This window comes from Equus przewalskii, chromosome 19 (assembly GCF_037783145.1).
Source record: "Equus przewalskii isolate Varuska chromosome 19, EquPr2, whole genome shotgun sequence".
Taxonomy (NCBI): Eukaryota; Metazoa; Chordata; class Mammalia; order Perissodactyla; family Equidae; genus Equus; species Equus przewalskii.
The window spans coordinates 64,026,434-64,034,755 of NC_091849.1; the positions used below are offsets into that span (position 1 = coordinate 64,026,434).

General features: G+C 40.1%; 1 protein-coding gene across 14 annotated transcripts in view; it reads left to right on the top strand.

The window, feature by feature from the left end:
• The window catches only part of KCNQ5 (potassium voltage-gated channel subfamily Q member 5), a 472,281-nt gene that overhangs the window by 55,970 nt on the left and 407,989 nt on the right, over positions 1-8,322 (top strand). The gene's annotated exons all lie outside the window — the stretch shown is intronic.

The following is an 8,322-nucleotide window of genomic DNA, read 5'->3' on the forward strand; positions in this document are numbered from 1 at the left end:
CATCTAACTTGTTTTAATGGTATGTAATATTGGTAAATATATTTTAAAATATTGGTATATAAAAATGGTAAAATCTCTATGATTGCAAAAGGTGAGTTTTTAAAAATTTCAGTCTTTTAGCTTATTTTTTCATTGTGCTCAAGTTGCCAAAAAATATGAGCTCAGTAAATACTTAGCACTTCCAGAAATATTTTCTGTCAAGATAGTGCACATGTGAAGTAAAAACAACTCTTCAGAGTGAGAGGAACATTAAAGCTATAAAAATAGTTGAGGGGTTTTGACTATTAAAAAATGTCACGTTGAGTCATTAAACATGTTTTGCTCAGTCGAAGTTCTCGCAGTTGAGAACTTAAGTTACTGATGGTCTATACAATGAATCTTGAGATTTAGAATTAGCTTCACAGAGACAGCCCTCCGGAGCCTCTGGTTAGACAGCAGACCCCGGCAGCCGCTCCCGTGCCTCTGCAGAAGTGTGAGCTGCCCACAGCACGAGCCGGGGCGCGACAGCAGGCGTGACGAGCCATCTCACGTCATGAGTCTTATTCCCCTGTGCATGAGTTGGCCTCACTCAGGAAAAACAAGACAGAAAACCTCCAGTAACAAGAGACGTTCTGCAGCCTCAGGCAACGTCCCCGAGCTTGTTGGGCCTCACGAACTTCACCAGTCCTCAGAAGGGAGACGAGGTGGAGCACCCAGTGTCAACTCGGGAAGACAAGAAGCGTCCGGTGGGTGGAGGGTGCGGAGCAGCGTCCTTGCCGGAGGGTGAAGTGCAGTTTCGGTGGGTGCTCATCAGCAGATCTCAGTCCCCTGGAAAGATCAGTTTCAGCGGTGGCAGACTTTACAGTCGCTGAGAAGTTGTGTTCAAATAAAATTCAGTCATACTCCTGTTTACAAAGCATTGAGCAAACTGTGGTTTGTGCTCGTTACATTAAGTTGTGTTATTGTTGTTGAGGTAAAATTTACATGCAAGAAATGTACTACAATTCAATGACACTGCGTTAAGTTTTAAAGTAGTTTAATTATACTTAGTTTTGTAGTTCAAAACAACAATTTTTGATTCAACCTCATTGCTGAAGGAAAAATGAAAAATAAAACCAAACAAATCCTCATAGTAAGTTGAAGCATATGATTCAGCTATTGATTTATCCTCTATTTCAAGAGTTATTTAAGAGTTAAAGAGTGCAAGAACAAATTTGTAACATGTGAATTTCAAAACTTAGCGGGAATAACTTGCAAAAGTGTGGAAACGTGCTTTTTCCATGGAGTCCTTCCATCGTACAATCATACAGTCACACTCCTGTGTTTATTAATGTGGTTTCATCATCATCATATTTACAAGTCACTCTCCCTAAATTTTTGATATGTTTCCAGTTCTCTGTGCTCAGTTCTCACTCTTCTCTTTGCCTTGTCTCCCTCGATAAGTTCGTTTCATGAAAGCGAGGCTTGTGCCCTATTAGGGTTGTGGATGGAACATTAGTAAAATTTGTTGTCATACATTGTTGAATTGACTTAATGTAAAACATTGATGTTAGTGATGACTTGGCATCTTCTTACAAAAGACGTAGAGTGGAGAGGCAAAGCGATGTGGTGTCCACATAAATGAGGCTGCACCCATACTGATCAGCATTGATCCCCCAGACACACGCAGAACTCTAACGTGGGGCAGCACAGGGCCTCAGGAATCTGTTACCAAACACCCTAACAGCTCGACAGCTTAGATTTCTTAAGTGCCAATAGTGGAAGTGTGTGTGTGTGTAGATAGAGAGGTAGGTAGGTAGGTAGATAGGTAGATAGAGAGAGAGAGAGAGAGAGAGAGAGAGTTAGGTATATCTATAGCAGTTCTTTTCATTCTTGACTCATAGGAAGGATGCTAATGTGTAGTATATATTAAATATCACTTAGAATACCATACATGATACATATATGTGGGTTTCAAAGAGCATAAAAAGAATGAAAATTACATGTATCCCTTATTTTTTCCTTAATAATAGATTAACAACTGTTATGTATCAGATGATTTAAAAATATTCAGAATCATTAGCAGTTTAATCATTGCATTTATCAACCCAAACTAATAACACACAGCACACTGGCTGTCTTCTTAGCACAGGCTCTTGGAAACTTGAACTCAAATTAAAGATCAGTAAATTTGAAAGGAGTTATAGTTTCCGAGTACTTGACAAAATGCATTTGAAACGAATATTTATTCCTTCACCTGCCTCTCTGTTTGCATTAGGCTTGTGTCAATTCCTCTCCATAGCTTCGATAATAGAGATTTCAAGTTGGAATGTATACTTCTATTTTTACAGGTATTGTTTAGAAACAGACTTATAAACCCTGTGATTTATAAAATATTTGTGCACAGCACCCCGTGTCTTTGGAGTGGCCTCAGTGAAGGAGGGCTTGTTCTGAGCCGTTTGCCATGTGAGACTGCCTTTCATGTTGCTCTGCAGTTGACCCCTCAGTGTTATTTTGAGTCACCAGATGAAAATAAGGTTTCCCTTCAAGTGGTGGTTGCTAAGGGCAACTGGTACTGACGCCAAAAGATGAATACGCTACCTCCGTAGTATAATGCCTGCTTTGTGAGCTAAATAAAGGGCTAAATTGCAGAGAAAGAAGTCGTGTAAATGTGAAATATCAGGAAAGGAAGAGAGACAGTAACATTAGAGATGTGTAAATCAGGAAGAAAATTACTCTTGGCACTTTCTTGGCAACTGCCTGGCACTTTGGACAGACGTCCTGATCTCCTGGGCACTCTGCATTTCCACCAGTCTCAGCTAGAAGATTAGCATCTTTGCTGGGGCAAGACTTTCCTTTGTAACACAAATATATGTGATTAGTTCTTGCAGGTGAGATTCTGATGGGATTGCCTAGGGAGGTATGTGTGCACTTTTTTATCTTGCGTCTGCAGCGCAGGCTTGTGCCATCACAACCCCTTTATGCCCTTTGGAAACTTAATAGTAGGTAGGCTCAGTCACCTCCGACTGCAGTGGAGTAATAACTTGCTTCTCAAAGATGTCTTTTTGATGAGAGAGACTTCATAGTCCATAGGATGTGTTTATAGCGGCATCCATAATTTCTTTCACCAAATTGTGCTGTTTTAATATAGTCATTGCTATGGTTGCCAAAATCCTGAAGAAACTTCTTCATTGTGTCCTAGGCATTGCTCTTCTTGAAGGCTGAGTTCATACTCCTTTATCGGCATCTGCTCTGTGCCAGGAGTCACAGACTGATTGGGAAAATGGACATAAAAATCAAGTAATTACAGATTAACATACTCTGAGCTATAATCAAGGCATAAACTAGAGGTTGTAGGGACACAGAGGAAGAGCTGTGTTCGCTGATTAAGTCAGATTCGGCTTGTGGACCAGTGTGAGAAACATTTGCCTTCAGCTGGGTCACTGCCTTGATTATCAGGTTCCTCCAGCTCATCTGTTTGTTTCTTTGCACGTCTCTTTCCTTCTGCAGCACTTCTGCAACGGGCTTGTTGGTTGAAAAGATAGCTCAGCTGGGCAAGATTCTTCCTCTCACAGTGAGGATTCTAGAATATGGTCCCCTACCAAGACTCTGCAAATACATTCTATGTGAGCATGACTGTTTTTTGACATTTTCTAAGATGATGGGCGAAGCGGAGGAAGAGCTCTGTAGGCACAGCTGGGGGTGACCTCTGTCTCCCAAGATGGTCCTAACGTCAAATGAATGCATTTTACCCCATAAGAACCTGCTTGTCAGACTTTATGTCCTGCCACTCTTGATCTTGGGAATATGGTCAGTGCAGCAAAGACAGAAGAACGAAGAGGGACTGGCGAGCACTGCTGTGGTATGCTGTGAGGTTTAGGACCAGGGGCAATGAGAATTGAGATTAGAAAGGTATATAAGGGCTGGATATACTGTGGAAGGTTTTCCATGTAGTACTAAGGAATTTGGACTTTGTCCTCCAGGCAGAGGAGCCATCAAATTTTTCAACAAGAGAAGAAGTGTGACCATTTTTTAAATAAAGAATACGTCTCGTAGCAATATCGCGAATTTACTGTGTTTGGGTTTTCAAGAAAGAGCCTGAACTTGGAGGTATAAATTTATGAGTTGCTGACAAAGATAATAATGAAAACCATAGATGGGAGCACTAGGGGAAGCAGGTAAAAATAAGACCAGCAGGAAAGAAGGAAGGGATCCTTAGAGGCATCTGTGATTGGAGATAAAAGGAAGAAGAACAAGCCAACAAAGCTGTGAAGGAGCGATTGGAAGGTTGGAAGAGACCCAGGGAAGTGTGTGGAGGAGCCAGTGGAGGAGAACATTCATCTTTCTTCTTCCTTCTTTTTATAGAATAAATTTGACATACAACATGGTGTAAATTTAAGGTACACAGCATGTTTCTTTGATGCATTTATATACTGTAATATGATTGCTGTTGTAGTGATATTTATCCCATTACGTCATTCTAGTACAATATTACTGTCTATGTTCATTGTATTGTGCATTAGATCTCTGTGGCTTATTTACTACTCGTCTCAGGTTTGTGCATTAAACACCATCACTCTTATTTCCCCCATTCCCTGGCAACCTCCATTTTACTCTCTGCTTTTTACAAGTTCAGCTTTTTTAGATTCCACATATAAGCGATATCATACAATACTTTTCTTTGACTTAGCTCACTTAGCGTAATGGGCTCAAGGTCCATCCATGTTGTCACAAATGGGAGGATTTCCTTCTTTCTCATTCCATTGTATGTGTATACCACATCTTTTTTATCCATTCTTCTGTTGATAGGCATTTGGCTTATTTTCATATCTTTGCCACTGCAAATAATGGGGCGATAATTGTAGGAGTGCATATATCTCATTGAAGTCCTGTTTTCAGTTCCTTTGGGTATATGCCCAGAAGTGGAATTGCTGGATTGTATGGCAGGTCTGCTTTTAGTTTTTTGAGGAACCTCCATATTATTTTCCGTAGTGGTTGGACCAATTTACGTTCCCACCAACAATGTATAAGGTTTGCCTTTCACCTCATTCGAGGAGAGCATTTTAAGGTAGAGGAGTTGACAAGGAATGCCAAATGCTGGCAAAGAGTTAAGTAGGATGAAAATTGAAAAAGTACCAGTGGATTTGGCAATTAGAAGGCCATTTGAAACTTAATGCTGTTTAGTTCACTCCATAAAGTCTTGTTTGTTAGGGAAAAAAGTGGTTAGTAATGGGGTAAGGATTTTCTGGGAGGCAAGAGAGGGAAGCTAATAGAGCAGAAGTGGGTTTAATGGAGGGAAAAAAGGAGGGATTATAGGAGAATGAAACTAATGGCAGTAGAGGAAGCCCTAATCATGGGATTATAGGGCTGGCTCACTCGTGTTCGAATCAATCACCACCTTGGCTAAGACCCCTCCCAAGCTCTTTCAGAGAGGTGAATATTTTAATTGCTTATATTGAATCCAGATTAAGAGCTAATAAGCAGAGGTGTTAAAACTAGCACCCCGCTGATTTACTTTGGAGACAGACTTTTATGTTGGCTGTTTCTAAGACTTTTTCTTTCAACTTTTCTCAAAACCATAGTTATTTAACAGTTGGTCCTCAATTTTGAAAGCAGAACTGCTGTAGCAAAGACAGAAATACAGCTTCAGATGCTTTAGTTTCTGAAGGTGTCAGAACTCCATGTTTCTCTTTTATTTATTCTTTTCACTGGTTTTTGGAGAACATTGATTAGCTTAAATTTTTAGGTTTGACTTCTTCCTTTGGGCCCTTACATGTGAATGCCAGCTGCCTTCTACTCAGCAAAAACTGGGACAGTCCCTTGCCAGCCCACCCTGTTTTAAGCAGCGAGGTCACTGAGGATGCAGTGAGAAATTATACAGTTCTGATTGTGTAAAATATGGACGGTTTTTTTTTCTGGTAAATGTCCTCTTTGATATTTCCCAAGAGATCATTTCCATGAGAATCGTACACAGGAGAAATGCAACATCTGTGTCCTTATGGCACTCACTGTGGCCTCAGAGAGGCTGTGTGTGGGGTGCGCCCTGTAGTCGTAGGAGGGCTTGGTCTGCAGACAGCCTCACTGAGTGATCCAGGGTTTCTGTTCTCTTGGTCTAAATGCTTGACATGGCAACAGCTACATCCTTTCTCTGTGTCTGTCTTTCTTTTCATGGATTGAGCGATGCAGAGGGGTCATATGGCAGAGTTGGGAGAAAAGCCTGGCCCAGGGAGGAGGCATCCTGGGCTCTGCTTCTGACTTGGGTCCACACGACTCTGAAGCTGGCTGAGTCGGAACTACCTCATCCATGAGATGAAGGCAGCAGCGCCACCCGACCACTTCGCGAGCGCCGATCCGGGGAGGGAGGAGCCGAAGGAGGTGCTGCTGTCAGTCACAGGAGCCCGCCTCCCTCTCTTCTAGGACCGGCACCACCTAGATGTTTGTACACAAAGGATCACTGTTGTAAATCAAAGCGCATGTGTCTTTTTCATGACTCAGTGCCATTTCAGAAGGACATGAATTTCTACCTAAGCACAATAATGTTTTCATTTCTAATTTTTCAGTGTGAATTTTTTAGGCTCACAGAAAATTACAGAAAATCATAGATATCCTTCTTAGATGAAATAGTATTACCATTTTGCCTCATTTTCTTCAGATTTTGTTACAAACAAATGGCTTTTACAGATGAACGCCCCGTGAAGCCCCACCTTCTCATCCCTGTCCCTTCTTTCCCTCTGAATATTACTGTTGTCTTTAAGTTGGTGTCTGTCAGCCCCACGCATGCATGCACTGTCCTTTTACTATATGTGAATTTTCCCATAAACTGTATATATAATTGTAAAACATATTTGATATATTATGCATATATATAATATACATACACACATACACTGTTGTTTTTAGAGGATTTAAACTAGTACATAAATTGTTTCATTTAAAAACAATGTTTTGGGAGATGTATCCATATTATACATATAGTTCTAGTTCATTTTAACTTGAAAAGAGAATATGCATTCTTATATTGCTGGTAAGAGGGGAAATCTGTACAGATATTTTAAGTGGAAATATAGAGTAAATTTGAGAGAATGTATATCCTATAACCCAGAAAATCCACTTCCATGTATAGTCTTGAGAAACTCTCACACATGTACAAAAAGATGTGTATAAGGTTTTTCATAGCAGTGATTTTAATAATGAAAACATGGAAGTAATCTGTGTCCTTAATTAGTTAAATGGACAAACAGTACAATACTATACACCAGTTAAAATAACATTTTAATGACATGAATTATGATAATCTCAGAAAAATTATCAAACTATTAAAAAATATGTGTACAAAGAATACTTGAGAAAATCTAGGTGTGAAGACATTTTAAATGTTAGACACTTTACAAAGGAAGGTATATTCTCTTATATTCTACTCACCATAATTTTCATGTAATCTATTTCTGTTTTAAACCAGTGTATTGGGTTTGCATGAGATACCCACAGGAGGAAAATTCAAAAGAGATGCAGGTCAGTAAATAGACAGGATCTGCTTTCCAATTTTACTCCAATGTTTTTATGCAATGCTGAGTGGAAACTTTAAACTCTGTTAGTGCATCACGATGAAAGAAGTCCTTTAAATTAGTGCTATTTAGGGATTCTCTGCTTTAAGAAAATCTCGCATATTAAAACATGAGCTTAAAAATATATAGTAAATTGGAGATTTCCTAAAATAGAAGGATTCTAGGATTTACAATGGTAAACAACTTTGCACAGGGACACTCACAGTATCTTAAATATGCTTCGCTGTGCTAAATTTATTTTTTCAGTGCTTCGGGAATACAGCTATTGCATAAGGAGGACAAGCACAGCCATAATCTGAAAGGTAGTGGTTTCAGCACTGAACAATGATTGACTTCAGCACCACTATTCGCATCTGTGGAGATAAACCCTGTAGAAGGCGAGGATGCGGGTTGCTCCTGCCCACCGTGCCCAGCCTCACAGCTGCAGCCAGTTGTGACATTATTCTCCATTTCTGTAGCCTGCCCTGTTCATCACTGTGATGGAATATTCTTTTAACTCATTCTGTAAAATAAAATGTTATGAATTGTGTGATTGTTAAGATCAAGCAGGGTTTAGTTTTGTGATTTTGTTCTACTCAAGAGTCATGCAGCGACCTTTTCCTTGTGAAACAGTATTTCGAAGAGTGTTGATTCTGCGGCTCTGTTGGGAGGGCTCTTTTTACTGGCCATTCAGACTGATCACTTCTACCCTAGATCTTGCCAGTTATGCATTTCTGGGCAACATTTGACATGGGGAGGGAGCAAGTAGGATGCAGGGGAGGAAGGAAGAGCCGTGGAGACTAGCTACAGAGTCGAGTAA